Source organism: Myotis lucifugus, unplaced genomic scaffold, assembly GCF_000147115.1.
Source record: "Myotis lucifugus unplaced genomic scaffold, Myoluc2.0 scaffold_1070, whole genome shotgun sequence".
Taxonomy (NCBI): domain Eukaryota; kingdom Metazoa; phylum Chordata; class Mammalia; order Chiroptera; family Vespertilionidae; genus Myotis; species Myotis lucifugus.
The window spans coordinates 1-16,857 of NW_005872118.1; positions in this window are offsets into that span (position 1 = coordinate 1).

Below are 16,857 nucleotides of genomic sequence, written 5' to 3' on the forward strand. Positions count from 1 at the left end.
GGCTACCTCCCACCTTGCTGACTGGTGGGCCATGGCTGACTTCTCGCCCAGGGGCCTGGGGACCAGTGTGCAGGGCTGTGCAACGGAGAGGCAAGAACACACACACTGCCCTTGGTGAGGATGGCAGGGCCGGTGCAACACAGGGTCAGGGAGAAAAACCAGATGGCACGAGGCAGCCCCTAAATTCAGCAGCAAGAAAACAGACCCAGAGAGGGAAATGGCTTTCCACAAACTCATCCACTCAGGGCAGGTCACACCTGGAAGCCTGAGCACAGCCAACTGTTTCCTTCTGTCCCTCATTTCCCGCCAAGCAGAGGGGGAGGCAGAGCTGACTGGGCGGACTGTGCTCTCTCCTCAGTCCACCAGCTCAGGTGCCTGGCGAGGGCTTTGTCTTTGGCCATAAGGAAGAGAAATGAGTGCAGACCAGCCCCACTCAAAGCCCTTGCAGCCACCTAGACCCTTCTCTTGATCTGGGAAAGGGGGTGGTGGGAGGGAATGAGTGAGGCAGGCCAGGGGAACTCAAGGCTGAGGCTAGGCAGGGGGTGGCCACCCACCACTTTTCCCTTCAGGCTGTCCTCGCTGAGCAGTGTGCCAGCTGGGCTTCCCTTTGGCGATGCAACCAGTCCTTTCCCACCACAAGGGGGGTGGGCAGAGCCCATGGAAGCCCAGTTCTGACCCTGCTCTGGTGACTGTCACCTTCTGCTAGCACCTCCCATGCTGGAGCAGCCTAGTGCACGTGTCACAGAAGACAGGAGAAGAACCAAGCAATGCTTAGAGAGATGGAGTTACATTTATTATTACACACTGGCCCAGAGAAAAATGTCTCTAGAATTCTGGGCAAAGTCACTCAGAAAGTTTCTTGTATTGCTACCTTTTGAGCCTCTTTATCTCCCAAATATAAGGTTTTCTGCCCCGCTTTGCAAGTTCTTAAAGAGCCCCTATGTGCTGGGTCTTTGAGATCTCAACCAAAGACTTGGCCTGGTGCCAGCACTGATATCTTTGTCTGGGGAAGATGGATTCTTCATTCCCCACTGGTTTTATGTACATAAGTCAAATCATTGACTCTTTTGGGTCATTGTTGGGGAGGGAGTTATATTGAGCCCTGAGGACTATAAGCTTAATGGAATTAATTCTCTGCCAAATAAAGTCAGTGGGCTTGCTTATAAAATAAGGGCCAGGAATGAGGGCCAGGAATAATCTCTAGAGGGTCCAAAGAGTCCTGTACTCTCTATTTTCCCTGGCTGTAGTAAGTCGGGTGTGATGAAGACACTTCAGGATCCCATTGACCTTGATTGCCATGGGGGTGGTCCTTTTCAGGTAGGAGTCAGTCCTTGGGTGGCAAATTTATCTAAACAGAGTCACCAGGTTGGAAGGGATGGACCAGATCAGAAGTTGATACAGGCAGAGCATCTTGGACGTGCTTCTGGACTGCTTTCTGGGGGGACTGTAAAGCCTGTAAGAAGTCGAGTAAAGATTGGTTATGGATTTCAGCTTTTTTAGATTGGGCAGGTCAGGGTCTGAAAAAATCACTAGAATCTGTAGAGGCCCCACTGGTTTTAGGGCAGCCTCCCAGGCTCTTTGTCTGTGGCCCGGTTCCCTCTTGCTTCTGTGGAGTCCCCTTACCTTGTAAATAGCATTATGTACATGAGCCGTTGCAAATGTGTACCTGCTATCAGTATAAATTGTTACTGATTTTTCTTTTGCCCACAGGAGAGCCTGAATCTGGGTGACTCGAGTGGTTGACACCCAGCACTCCAGTGTGTTCTGGGGTAAAGCCTCGACTGCATGTGAAGCATTATTTCCTACCCTATGGTTAACTTATTTGCTTTTTTGATAAGCATAGCTGTGGCTGCTGCTGCCCGGAGGCAAGTAGGTCACCCAAATATAAAGAGGTCAAGTCTTTTGGACAAATAGGCTACTGGTCTTTTCTAGGGGCTGAGACTTTGTGTGAGTACCTCTTTGGCTATGCCCCTTGTCTTACATACCTAGAGGTGGAAATACTTATTTATATCTGGTAGTTCTAGTTGGCCTATTGTCCTTGCTCTCCTCATGTCTGTCTAACTTCCCAATATATTACCTCAAGGATCCTGGCACTGAATTCTTTTAGAGAAAATGGACGTTGAATTTCTTCTGTAATTACTTCGTGCTCAGGCGGGTCAGAGGTTCTCTCAGAGTCAAGGGATCCTTGCTGTTTGTCAGAGGGATGATGAGGCCTGGGCACAGGAGGAGGTGGGCTTGTGACCTGGCAGAGACAAACTGTAACAGATGGTCCAGTGGAAGGAAAAGAAAACATTTTAGTTTTAATAACCTCTATAGAAATATAACTTTTATCCTTAAAATTACCTCTATGTTTATCAAAAGAGCCAAATCAAGACCAATTTTTCTATTGTATTTAATTTGGCCTACTTGTTTACACAAACACGACAATAATGGTAAGTGACTACCTTAGCCAGAATTTCACGATTGAATCTTAGTGTGCCCCATAGGGCCAGGAAGCCAAGCCATCCAGCTGCTTATTAGCTAAGTGGGCTGATTTCCTCCGTGATAGAGAGGAAATATCTCTGAGAAAAATAACCCAGCAGCACGGCTTAAGACTTTTGCAGATTATCAGGGGTTCAGCCTTTAATAAATCAAACGTTTAGCCAGATGAACCAACAAAAATGTAGAATTAATCAAAGTAGCTTTCGCTTTTACACAGGCTTTCACACTTATATTTATACACCAGACAATCTGAGCTTTTTACTTTACCAGATATTTACTCAGAGTTTATACAGTCCATCTGATTCCTCATTAATTGCCTGAGGAAGCTGTATGGCTTCCGGGGAGGTGACCAAGCTCCCCCTTCCACTCACTTGGAGTGGGCCTGATTGATAGGGGTCCCTACCAAACCGATTCTGTCGACAGGTCCAGAGGTGTCTGTCCACTCTCTCCAGATGCTGTCCAGGTCCTGGACTGAGGTCTGGGAATGCCTAGAGTACCCCGGTTTAATTCTGCTCAGATCAGCAGTGTGTGTGCCACCCGGAGGCCTGTCTGGGGCCCACGGGCCCCAAATGTGGTCCAATCATCGGAGGCCAAAAGGCCAAACATGGGTTGGTTTTCTCGGTCAGGAAACCAATAATGTTACAAAAGACCGTAGAAGAACCAAGCAATGCTTAGAGAGATGGAGTTACATTTATTAGCACGCGTGGGCCCAGAATTCTAAAGACATTTTTCTCTGGGCCTGCGCATAATAATAAATGTAACTCCATCTCTCTAAGCGTTGCTTGGTTCTTCTCCAGTCTTCTGTAACACAGGCATTTCCTACATGGAGGCCACCAGGAGAAGAGGAGAGGGAAGGAGGGCATGTGGAAGGTGAGTCAGGGTTCAGACCCAGGCCACCAGACTGTGGCAGGCAGCGTCAGTCTGCAGGATGGCTCAGCAGCCCAGGAGACGCCTCCACCTGCCAACTCCCTGGCCCATGAGAACACCTGGATGCTCAACTTGCCAGAGACACAGCCTGCTGTTTCACATGCCAGTCAGGAGTCATATACCCTGGCAGTTTGACCAGGAAGACCTACGGTCACTAATACAACAGGCACCATGTATCACCTGCTTCCCATGTGCCAGGCACCATCCTAGAAACTGCAGGTGCAATTGCAAAAGAACAAAACAAAAACAACCTCCCAACTCATTCAATTCTCAAAGCAATCTTGCAAGGTTGTATTCAAACAACCTTCAACAGGTAAGGCAAGTGAGGCCACAGTCCAGCAGGTCACACATCTAGAGAGTGGCAGGTAGGGGTTGAACCCACAGCTGCCCGGCTCTGCAGCCGTCTTTCACACCACCCGGCCCCTCTCTGCATTCTTCTACATCTTTGATACCATCTTCGTGAGTGCACCCTCCCTGGCCACCCAGAGGGCCCCTCTGTGACACCCTCTCCCAGCATCAACACTCAGGGAGTGGAGGCATGGGCAGGGGCACGGTTGTGAATCCCACTTCTTCAGGCCTGCTTGGGGGTGTCAGGTTAGTGGGGTGAGCATGCTGGGAAGAGGGAGGGAGGTGGCTCTCAGGAGGGAGCATCAGAATCCACAACCAGCTCCTACAGCGAGGCTGCTTTGGTCTCGCTGAGGCTGAAAAGGACCAGTGACCTCTGGGCACTTGGTGGTGATGCAGATTCTCAGGGAGCCCCACCCCAGAGCCCCTGAGCCAGAAACCCAGGTCCATCCTGTGTCCAGGCAGCCCAGGTGAGCGTGAGAGAGGCCGCAGTCTGAGAAGCATGCATCAGACCATGAACTTGAGGGCAGGGCTTTGGTTTGTCTCCAGCCCCTGGCGCACAGTGCTCTATAGTCTGAAACAGAAATGATGGGAGGCAGAGACCATGTACATACTGCCTTCAGGACCGCCCACTTGACTAGGCACCTAGCGAGTATGTGACAAAACTTGCCGATGAACTGGTTTACTTTGTTTTTTGGGGGGATGCAGGCATAATGCATGCTGCCTAACACAGAGGACACACTCAATACATATCTACTGAACAAATAGTCTGTATTCCGTGTCACCAGGCTCTCTTCTGTGGCCAGAGAAAGTTCCACTGTGTATGCTTAAGGGGAAGGAGACAATTACTAAATCCTCCAAGGGTCTCAACTCTCAGGTGGTGACTTCAGCCAGTGCACGGAGGCAACAGCTCAATAACAGGTGCACGTGCAGCTTCAGGAAAGCTACACAGAGACACGAGGGTTTCCTAATGCCGCTGACATCCAGGGGTCAGAGCTGCAGAGCAGCACTCAGCAAACTGGCGCTGCGGGCCGACTCCAGCTCGCCACCCTTCTTTTGTTTTTGTTAATCCTGACCCAAGAATATTTTTTCATTGATTTTTATAGAAAGTGGAAGGGGTTAAGGCAGGGGCATAGAGAGAGAAACATCAGTGTGAGAGAGACACAATGACTGGTTGCCTCCTGCACATGCCCTGACAAAGACTGGTGGATCGAGCTTGCAACTGAGGCACATGCCCTTTACTGGAATCGAACTTGAGACCCTTCAGTCCATGGGCTGAAGCTCTAACCACTGATCCAAACCGGCTAGGACTTGCCACTCATTTTTGTATGGCCTGTGAGCTAAGCAGTCTTTACATTTTTTAATGATTAAAACAAAATATTTTTAAAGAACAGACTTTTGTGAAAACTCTATAGAATTCAGAGGACAGTGTCCACAAATAAAGTGTCATTGGAGCAAAGCCCTGACTGTTTATTGACAGATGGCCTAGGACCGCCTCCTGCCCAGCGGCAGTGAAGAGTAACTGCACAGAGACTGCACAGCTCAGGCCCTCCACGTTGGCCTTCCTGCGGCTCCCTGCACAGATGGAGAGAACAGCCTCCCAGGTCTGGGTGGGCTGCCAGCACAGTCACTTTCTGGCTAGTGGTTATGTCCCCCATCCAAGCCAGCTCTGCAGCCAGGTGGCGCCAGCCCCACCCTATCCCTCTCCATGACTTTGCTGTCCAGGTCTCCCCTCTGGTCCAGGTCCATCTGAGGGGAGAGAGGAAAGAGCGCTCCCAGGCCTCACATAGCGAAGGGGGAGCCCGGTCACGCTCCTCCAGGAACTCCTCCAGGGTGATCATCCACCGCTCTGGGGGACCCTGGGCCACCCCCAGGCCTGGGGCTGGGCAACACCCCTCTTCTGGATGCTTCCTGGTGGAGAAGCCCATTCTGGGTGACAGGTACTCCTGGAGGCCGAGGGTAGTGTATCCTGGGGTGCTGGCATCGCGAGGTGGGGCAGAGTGCTGTGTCCCTGCTGGGCATCAGGTCCTCACTGCTCTTGGGTTTGTGGTGGAGCCGGTCAGTTCGGAGGAACCTGGTGTCAGGGCGAGGGGACACAGAGGGACACACGTCAGCCTCTCACTCTCACGCACCTGCCTCCAGTGGGCTCTGTGCTGCCTCCGGCTCAGGGAACACAGGGAGCCCTGCTGGGGAGCCCAGAGCACACTTCTCCCAGGCTGGCACTGGGATGTCAAGGACATGCTGGGATTCTCTAGAAGTTCACAGTGGGGTTTAAAAACAAAATAACGTGGGAGGGAAGTGCAGAGCTCCTGCTAAAGCTGAAATTAGCAACAGCTGTGAGGCAACTCCCTCCTTAGCCCTTGGGACAGCGTAGACAGACCATCTTCTGCACCATTAACAAACTTAAACGCTGTAAAGGAATCACACTCACCCATGTCCTCTGACCACGATGGACCGGAACTCCCAGCCCTGTCCCCATCCGGAAGCTGCAGGAACTCAGGCTCGGAGGATGAGTGGCTCACCCAGGTGCCCAGAGCCGGTCAGTGAGGAGAAGGGATCTGGACCCAAATTCGTGAAAACTCCCAGGCCTGAGCCTGAAACTGCATGATGTGCCCTATGGAGGCAAACCCCTCATGCTGTGAAGAACTTGCTGATTGTCTTCTTTAAATCACACAAATAACACAAAGCCTACAGCCCAGATCCAAGGGCACTGGAAAGTGCCCAGAAGGAAAGCCGACTTACCCTTCAGGCCCCAAGGTGAGCTGTCACTGGACGCATTACTATGGCTCTCGAGCTGCCTGCCCCGGACCCTGAGAGGAAAGGACAACCCTTAACCCATAGGGCCAATGACCCAGTCTAGCCCAGACTAAGCCCTCCAGCCTGACAACAAGGACATAACAGAGCGATTCTACCACAGCTTAGGGGAGCGCCCCCAGGAGCACAGACCTGAATTCTGGAGACGCCCCAGGAGGGTCCCGCCTCCCCTGAGTGCCAGGCCCCGTGCACAGTGGGCATGGGCTGTGTGGGATGACAGCCTGTGCTTCTGTGTCTGTGAGGTCTGTGGCTGGGCTCAAACAATTTTGTTAACAAAGGAAACTTCACGCAGAACTCCGGTACAGACCAAACAGGGCGGCTCTGGGAAAGTGAAGGGTGTGGAGCCCACCCTTACTACACATGGAGCTTTCTAGACCACGTGGAAACACCCTGCCTAGACCAGGACAGTGGCACCTGGTGAGGGTGGGAGCCAGCACAGGGCAGAGTATGTGCGCCCACGGGTGGACAATGAAGCCTGTGCCCGCTCCAGGGTGCTGGGGTCTCAGGAGGAAAGAACGTGCTGGCTTTCCGTGGCTGTTTGCTGTCCTTCAGCTCCTTCTCTTTTTTGTCTCAAATTGACATCTGCCCCAAAGGGAAAAGAAATGGACCTCCCCTATGTCAAGTGTGGGGCAGCCGCCCTCCTGGCTGCAGTGTGTGCCCGCCTGAGCGTGTCTAGGGCAGCCCTCCCTGCCTCCCTAGGATCACAGGGGAGCACCTGCTGCAGGGATGGCGGCACCACCTGGCCAGGGCAGGCGGTCCCTTCCAGGCCTGCAGACCTCCCCTCCTGGTCCAAGCTCCCAGCACACCCAGTCCCACGGTGCCACCCCCCACCTGCAACTCCCCCCAAGTATCATCAGGGCTGGTCCCACTGCACAGTCATGGCTGGGGACAGGGACTGTGTGCCCGGCGTCCCTGCACACAGCTGGTGTTGAGTTGAACTGCACTGAGAACCGGGGACACACTAGTAGAGGCTCTGCTTCCGCCCCCCAAGCAGTCTGCTCTGGACTCACTGGGGCACAGGGCACCCAGGTCCCCAGCCCCGGCACGCTCCCCAAATAGGAGGCATCAGAACAAGCCTGTTAGCAGCGGGGCTTGGGGGTGAACCAACAAGTACTTGGTTTCCATGAAGAGCACAGAAGCAGAACGAGCCCCCTTTCTGAGTAGGAAAAACTTGAACAAAAAAACCCACCTTCCTCTTGGAAAAGGACGTGTCACTGAAAGGCAACTGTGATACAGCTCAGTGGCTCCCAAAGCCTCCGTCCATTCCAGCCCTGCTCTGCCCACCCCTTCACCTCTGTCTCTTGATGAGAGAAGCTCCAGGAATCGGAACACTGAGGAAGAGGATCCCTTTCCTCAGCGGATTCGGTGTAAATCTGGCCCCTCAGTGACACTTCCAAGAATGCTGGCCGACTCCTCCTGTCATGTTACCCTCCACCCAGTGCCAAGAGGGGAGGGCTCCGCGGTGTCACACTGCCCCCCACAGAGCCTGTCTCTGCCCATAAGTTGCAGGAGTCCATGCCAGCACCATGGAGCTTTCTAGGCAATGGGAGGGTGGGAGATAGTGCTCCTCCTGCACTTATTGTTGATACTTCAGAAGCCGAAGCCAATGTAAACGTTCTCAGTTTTTGTTTTAATTAAAAAGTTAGCTCCCCACCCTCCTAGGATTTTGTTCTTTGGAAATTATAAAAACCAAAGCGACTATTAATGTTCTAGAAGGCTGGTCTCATTCACTGATTCCCTTCTGCCTACATGAGAAGGCAAGTGTTTCCACCAATTTCTAAGATGAAATTTACCCCTGGGAGCTGCTCTGGGCAACTCCAATCCAGGTGAGGAAGGTGAGACCTTCCTGCAATCAGTGCTCTCTGCCTGGGCCACTAGGCCTTCCTTCAGGCAAGGGCACTCAGAGCCTCCAGAATAGTGACTCCCCATCACGGGAGGGGTGCAAGCAGGAGCTGCATGCTTAGGCCCCTCGGGGAGGCAGGGAAGGGGTGTTGAGGAACTGCGGGTCCCCATTCCCGCTTCAGCATAACACCTCCACTTTCACCGCCTTTGTGTATGGGACTTGCACACAGGCCTGAACTTGAAGGAAAAGCACTGTTGATGGAAACAGGTCTGAGATCCAGGCTGAAGGGCACCATGCACCGTCCACTCCCCGTGCTGCCTGTGGTTGGGAACTGGAGCTCCAGGGACCGCTCACGGGGGCTGTCATCTGAATTCTAGCCCGCGGAGAACATAAGGCTGGTGAGTCAGCGAACCTGGAACATCCACGGGGAACCTGGGTTTTTGCCAGACGGCCACCTCTGACTCTGGCCCAGCCCTGAGTCGTGGTCTTGTCCAGCTCCTGGAGGAGGGAGGGTCGGGTGGGCTATGCCCTTGGGGAGTATGTGCCCTGTATGTCCTCTCTCTCCGCGTTTCTCCTGCTGGGACAGCCTCACACTCGGGACTCTCTCTGACTTAACTGTAAATCACTCTTCCGCCTTCGAAATGACTGGGACTCCAAAGGAGAGCAGTGTCCTGGCCTAAGGGCCATGCAGCAAAGGCAGCTGATACTTAGAATCCCGGAAGCCTCTCCCACCTCCAGGGCCAGCTGCACCATAAGCAGGGCCCTGAGAGCAATCCTCTCCCAGGGGCCTGGAGCCTTCAGGGGTTGGAGGAAGCAAAAGGAAAGAACCACCACCTGAGAGAGGTGGCGGGTTCCCTAGAGACTGAGCCTCACCAGCAGCTCCTCACCAGCAACGTCAGGAATCCATGGGCCACCAGTCACTGCTCTTCCCTGAGAAGGACTAGGATGCCCTGTGCCTCAGGCCTGCCAGCTGCTCTCTGACAGCAGCCCTGGGTCCCCCCAAACCGACACCAGGGTCTCCATTGTGCAGACAGTTCTAGGTCCCCCTGAGCGTGAGCACTGGGCTGCCAGGGAATCGCCGTGGGCAGTGCTGGGTGTGCAGTATGAGGGGCCCTCAGGAAGGCTCCACAGGTGTCTGAACAGGCCTGGGCTCTGGCTCAGGGGGGATCCAGGCTGAGGAAGCACAATGGTTAGCCTGGGGGTGGGGCCTGGAGCCACACAGGCCGGGAGCAGGCCCAGGGGAGGTGGTGCTCCCGGCTCCTGCCGGAGCCCAGGCCAGGCTTCTGCTCTGCAGAGATGGGGAGACCAGGCCGAGTGCTGAGTGCCCACAAGGGACACGGAACGAGCCCACCCCAGCCGCACAGGGCACAGCACCCCTGACACCCAACAGTCAGTGGCTGCCATTTCAGTGTCTGGCCAGGATCACAGAGGGACTGCCTCCTGCCCTGTGCTCACTCACTTAACCTTCTCCCAAGGGTGCTCTGATTTGTAAACCAGGGGCCAGGTCCTGAAGCTGAGCCAGGCAGCCTAGAAGGCAGGGGGCCTGTCTGTCTTTGCTGGGCTTGTCAAACCACGGTTATGCTTGTCATAGCTTCCAGGGTCCAGTGGGAGGTAAGATGATGAAAAATCATAACTGCTTCTTTTCTCGTCAGTTTCTAACACCTCCGGGGCCGTCATTTCCAGCTCTTCTGCTGTCCTCAGATGCTGTCATCTCTAGGTCATAAGCAGAATGTCTTTTTGTTTTAAGCTGTATTTCTCCCCTCTGTTGCACATTTTAAATTTCCCAGTGCTCATCCCCAGATGCTCCTTTTCACAGCATCCTGCTCTGGTTGCACCGTGCAAAGTGGCTCACTCTGCTATCATGACCAGCATTTTAAAGCTTTTGCCTCTGTGCCCAATGCCTGCTGACCCTGTTGCTCTCACATTCCTTTGTCTCTGGTGTTGCAGACGCTCCTCATGTGTCCGGGGACCCTGACCTCTCATAGGCTCCCCCTGGCAAGATATGACCCGACTGCCCTGCTGGGAGTGTCTCCCGCTAATCAGATGCCTTGAAGAGGACAGTAATGTCCCATCTAAGCTGCGAGCATGCAGGGCTACTGGCATCTGGAGACATCCAACCTGTCAATCCTCCCCGAATCCCCTTGTTTTTCAGTCTAGGACACCTGCCCTCCTCGCCATGGACCAGCCTCCAGTGCAGGGACCCTGTCAAGTCTCCTCCCTGGAGAATAAACCTCCAATGTTGCCTGATTTTAGCCCAAACTCTGGTTCACCTCTGTTCAGGAGCCGCTTGGTGACACCAATTCCTGAGCAGTGGTGTGGGTCCCAGGGCTCAGGTCCAGCTGTCCAGATGGCGGAGTTACCCTCCCAAAGTCGCACAACTGTAGGCGGAGCTGAGCTCTGAACCTGTGTCTGTGGGACACCAACCTGTCCACAGTATCACCCATATGCTGACCACCACTCAGTCTGAGAGGCGCCTCCTGCCCCTGTGAGCTGGGTCTTTGGGAAGGACCTCGGGCCGAAATGCTCATCCCTCTTGGTTCTGGAGGGACCCGTGACTCACCGTGGGTGTGGCCTGGGAGCCAGGAGGTGGAGGTGGAGCTGGAAGGAGCTGTAGTGATGGCTGAGGATGAACAGGCCCTGGAGCCCAGCTCTGATGGCCTGGGCTTGGTGGCTGGGTCAGCGGAGGCATCAGTGCAGTCAAGGCTGCCTCTGGGTGGGGTCACTCCCTTTGGTATTGGGACCCCAGGGCCTGGGGCAGAGAAGGACAGTGAGTAATGGGGCTGCAAAATCCCATGCCAAGGTGGGGCGATCACACTGAGGCCTAGAAGCAGAGGCAGCAGGGCCAGGGAGCCCAGGGACAAAAGTGGGGCTGTGTGCCTCATGGACTGTCGTCTCAGGTGGGGCTCTGGTGGCAGCCTAGCTGGAGGCCCCTGGAGGCCGGCCCTGGCTCTAACCATGGCTCACAGTGCGAGCCCCCAGAAGCCAGGAGAAAATAAAGGTAAGCTCAGGAGGCTCAACAAAATGTTGGTAAAGTCTAACACGTTAACTACTGTCCCACTGCCGTGTCCCTCAGTCCCTGATTCAATAGTAAGAAGACCTGGCCTATGGCTGCTCAGGACCACTCCCAACCTGTGGGCCAGGCCCTCAAGGTCCAGGATGTGCACCCTGCCAACGGGCTTCCCTTATGATTTGAGAAAGAAGTTCATTGCCATCCTAAAAGTCATCTGTTTAGGAAGTCTTCATCTCTCATGACTTTGATTGCAAGAATGATTTTTACCTTGTATGTTTTGCAATTTCTGAATTTTCTTCTATGAACATATACCCTTGTCTAAGTTAAATAAAATCCTAATAAAAACAACAACAACATTGGAGAAAAAACACACCTAAAATATCTTCGACTACCTCCTAGTAGGAAAGGGGATGGGCTCTCCAAATACAAGTGAAAAATGAAAGTGGCTGGAGTTCCTCAGAGCATCAGGACAAGGTTGTTTTGCCCAGTGTCCTGCTCCAGGCAGCCTGAGAGCTATGGACCCAAAGCCATACCCACTGTGGGGATTCCGGTCCCTCCACACTCTCCCAGGACAAGTCCCCCATGGCCCTCAGCCACCCAGTGTCTGGACTCATGGGGTAGTTTTAAGCACCCAAGCCTTGCAATGTGAAATCAAGAGGAAATTTGGATTCTGAAAGATAACCTTGATGAGCAGCAAGATTCAAGTCTGGTGGGATGAATCTGACAGGCGTCCATTGCGTGAGGTCAGTGTGAGCAGCAGCAAGGAGGCGGAGGTGCCAGACAGCAGCCAGGGCAGAGAGACAGCGTTTCCAGCAGCATGCGGGGCAGGCAGGCGGGGGACCAGCATGGGGCAGCCCAGGAATCAGAGCAATGCATGCAATGAGATCAGTGCCACATCAACTGACAGGAGCAGTGCGAGCGTCATTCGTTTACTTTCACGGTGACCTTGCATTTATGATAGTGGTTTTCCACTCACAGTACTGATAACAATCTTCCCTTTTAAAATAAATTGGAAACGGCAACTCGATTCAAGGGAAAGTATGTCAGTATCACTCAGGTGAAATAGACTTTGCAAAATCATGGAGATGGTAAGAGGATGGCTGAAGACAGAAAACAATGCAGTAGCTAAAGGCTTCTGTGGAACAGTGCTCCCAGCTGACAGTGACAGTGAGCTGATGACCTGTCTGTCCACTGCTGCCCTCACAGCAGCATCCAAGACGTCAGAGGAACTCAGCACGGTCCCAAAACGTCACTCTGGGCTGAACCCTGGCTGGGCAACATCGATCCGATTATTTGAGATGCTGAGTGGAGCAGTCAATTCTTCAAAACACAGAAGACATCTAAAAAGGGACTGCTCCACAAAAGCCAAGACTCTGTGCTTTGACACAGAAGGTGGAGATAAGGGCACCAGATTTAAAGTTAGCTGCCCAAAAATGAGTCTTAAAAAAATCTCACTTGACAGGGGCCACACAGTTTCGGAAGCATAGCGACTGCTGATGAGTTCTGTGCTGCACAGGGGCAAGGTCTACAAGCCTGCAGGTGCTAGAGAGGGGGCGGCACTGGGCCCAGGACTCACGTAGCACTGACACCCTGGCTCAGGGACCAGGCATGGATGCCCTGAGGCTCCCCTAACACTGCGCTGGAGTCTGGTCCAGAGGCCTAGACAACTGGTCTCCTTTGAAGTCAGAATCCAGGTTGGCTGCTTTAAGCTTGGCTTGGAATTTGGGTCAGGAGGAGGGGTCCACTATGGGTCATCTGGCCTTTTGCTACTGTTTTTGTTTTTCTGCTTGTTTGTTTGAATTTCAGACATGAAGGCAGGTACATTGTGAAGACACTGATGGATTAGAAATTCCCAGTGTCTGAGAAAGGGAGGAGCTAGTGGGAAGCAGGTGCGATGTCAGAGGAAGAGGAGAACTTCAGGCGTTTACAGAAACCGGGCGGGATGATGGAGACTTGGCCTTTTCCTCGCTTCTGCTTCTCTAAAAGTGACTCTTTTTGCGCCAAGTTGCTAAGTTGTGATCCCCCGGATAACCCAAGAGAGGAAGGAAAAACAAAACAAAACAGCAAATAAATGAAATGAATAACAAATGACTGCCTTAGCTAAATGGTCTTGGGAAATCAGAGTCCTGTCCTGCCCAGGAGAGTTGGAAACAATACCCACAGCACAACCAGGATCAGGACTCAGTGAGCCATTAAGCTCTGACCCCACTTAATTAATTTAGTGGCGTCCTGTGCCAGGCTTTACTTAGCACGTGAGGAGGATTCTGCATTGCTCTAGGAGCCGCTGCCTTAGACTATTTTTCAATGTCAATGTGTTAAACTATTAAATAAGAATGTTTACTAGTTTAGGACCCGGTTTTTCTTACTCCTCCGCCCTAATGACCAGCTCCCTGACAACTTGGCTCACACACAACTAACTCCTGCTCCTGTTCAAAGACCTTGGGACACTGCCTAGTGTGCTTCTAGCTGCTGCAACGGGATAGTCCACCTGAACTGCTCACTAATAGTCCTTGTGCATCTCAAACAGCCTCTTATGGAAGGATGAGTTTGAAATTCCTCTTTTTCAGACCAAAACACTGTCAACATCAAGAATTATTCCCATTTAGATCCCTACGCATCCTCTACTGCAAACCTACACTTCATGACCTTTAAATTATGGAGTCTTATCAGAGCAGACAATTGGCCTAACTTCCTGAACAAGTCATGTACATGAGCATAACTGACTTATCCGATTTCTGACTTAGGATTCAAGTTCATAGAAGCACCAGTTATTTCTCTCTCCACACCACCACCTGGTGGCCACAGCTCACACCACAGGAGAGGGGACCCACTAGGCAATGCTGGTGCCCCAGGCTTGGTCAACACCTTCAGGGACCAAAGCAGGTTTAACTGCAGGCAGTGCTCACAGTGGATAAGAGTTCAGGCTCCAAAATCTGTCAGACCCGGGTTCAGTTCCCAGCACCACCCCTATTCTCTGGGAAAGTGCTTAACCTTGTCAACCCTCACTCTCCCAGCGCTGAAAAGGGGATAGGAATCGTGCCTGCTCCACATGGCAGTTGGGACTAAAGGAGAGACATAAAGTATGAAACTAGCTAAAGATTGCTGAGCCCAGAAAGAGCCCCCATTACATGGCTGCCTTTACTAATATCTACCACTGACCTCCTCACTCAAGAATCCAAACAGTTCACCTGAGGATATTTTTTTCAGGGAGAGTGGGATGGAGGGCAGAATCAGAGAGAGAAACATTTCTGTGAGAGAGACACATCAATTGGGTGCCACCCACACACCTCAGCTGGGCCGGGTATTGAGCCTGCAACCCAGGCATGTGTCCTTGACCAGAATCGACCCCTGGACTCTCTAGTCTGAGGGCTGACACTCTAACCACTAAGATAAACCGGCCAGGGCAGTCAAGCATCTTTTCTCTGAAAGTTTTTCTAGCTCTATTAGGCTGATTATCGTAAATTAAGTCAAATTAGACAATAACACAAAGGAAGGTGTTGAATGTAAAAAAATTTATGTAGCCCCCATGAGAACCCTTGGCAACAGACACCTCAAGATAAATGTTAATAAGCTTCATTATAATTTCCCTGCATGTGAGCATTTGACCTAATTCACCTCCTGTAAAGACTGGGAATGCGAGCATAAGTCCCTAAACCCTGGTATGGATGTGTGTGCACACTTCGTTTTTTTGCATTTCGAGGTCCTGAAGTGGTGAATGTCACCCAGAAAGGCATGTGCACAGGTCACACTCAGGAGGCAGCTTGTCATAGGCTCTGGTGCTGTAACAGCCGCCCCTGAGAGGGCACGAGTCTCAGGCCTGGGCTGGTCTTCAGGAAGTCCTGGTGTCCTTCATAAAATTTAAATTCTCAGGGTGCATGTTTGGCAGGTTTATAGGTAAGTCATGTATGAAATGATATTTAAAAGTAAATTGAAAACTCAGCCATGTTTAAAGCAAGTAGGATGCACTTTCTCCCTTGCCGGAAGCCGGTCCATCATTGCCGCTTGACATAGTCGCTGCAGGGAAGAACCATCTGCACAGCATATGTTTCAAGGGACCTGGTTTATATGGCATACTGTTCTTAATATGGTTGCTCCCCTACTTAACGCTATATTTTTAACCAAGGTCACCTCTCCGAGAAAGGTTGTTTCTCCAGGTGGGGATTTTTCCCTGGAGTTAGGGATTAACAGGACTAAGAAAGGGAATAAATCAGTAAAAACCCTTAACTAAGTGCCTGGCCGGTAGTTAACCACTTTAACTATGAACAATCACTCTTAAGCTACATAATCTTTACTGAGGATAATCTCCTTCAGTTACTTCCTTGTAGCTTAACAGAACAATAGAGTAGTGACCTTGGAATGGAGATAACAAACATCGTAACCTTTGGAATAGAATGGATAGGATTAAAATCAATTGGTATAAATACAGATGTAACAGGAGAATAAAGACAGAACCTTGCTGGAGAACTGACTAGAGAACCTGGACAGAACCTGGCTAGAAAACATGACTAGAAAACCTGGCTAGGCTGCTGATCAACTGAACACTGTCTCCGTGTCATTCCTTCTTCGCTGACTCCGTCCACACCTTTGGGAACTCCTAGACCTGCTGGGGCTGGACCCCAAAACCCCCTCTCCCAAACCTTAACATCTCTGAAATCAGGATGCAGCTTTGAGCCTGCCTCACAGTCACTGTTGTCCTGGTGGCAATTGTGACAAAATCGTCACTGCCACAACACATTTATCTTCTTCTTATGTGAGCACCCTTGTCCTAACAGCCTCTGAGATTCCATGAAATACATACAGCACATGCAACTAGGAATCCACTTCAGAACCTCTGGCAATTCCACGTGACAACCCTGAATGATGAGGTGCAGTGCACCCCATGGTGGCAGGACTCAAGGCCAGATCAGGTCAGAGAAGAAAACCAAACCCCCTTTTCAAAGTGACAGGAAGATCAGAGCCACAGGAGGCCTTGCTGAAGACCTTGCAGGTGTTCTCACTTGTGAAATGCACTGCGGATCTCCCTACAGAAGTGGCCTATTGTAGGCCTGGAGGAAACAGGGAACCCCAAAATCCTCTGCTGTGGAGCTTGTCTCTGCAGTAACTGTGTGGACACCAGCTCTGGATATTCGAGTCCCTACCACAGTGGCCATGAGGCGTTAGGCTCCTCATAAGGCTCCTCATACTAAAGGAACTGAATTGTTCTGGGACGAAAGTACAGCAACACTGACTGGGGGTTATATTTCCTACTTGGGTGTTCACATTCCTAAGGAGACAGACGTGCATGTGTGGAGCACACTCCCTTCAGCATCCTACACACACACACACACACACACACACACACATGTGCACACAGAGGCAGTCAGGGAGACCTGAGTTCCTGCCCTTCACTTCCCGCCTGCAGACAGGTCAGCCCCTCCTACCTTTTCCCCTGGGCTTC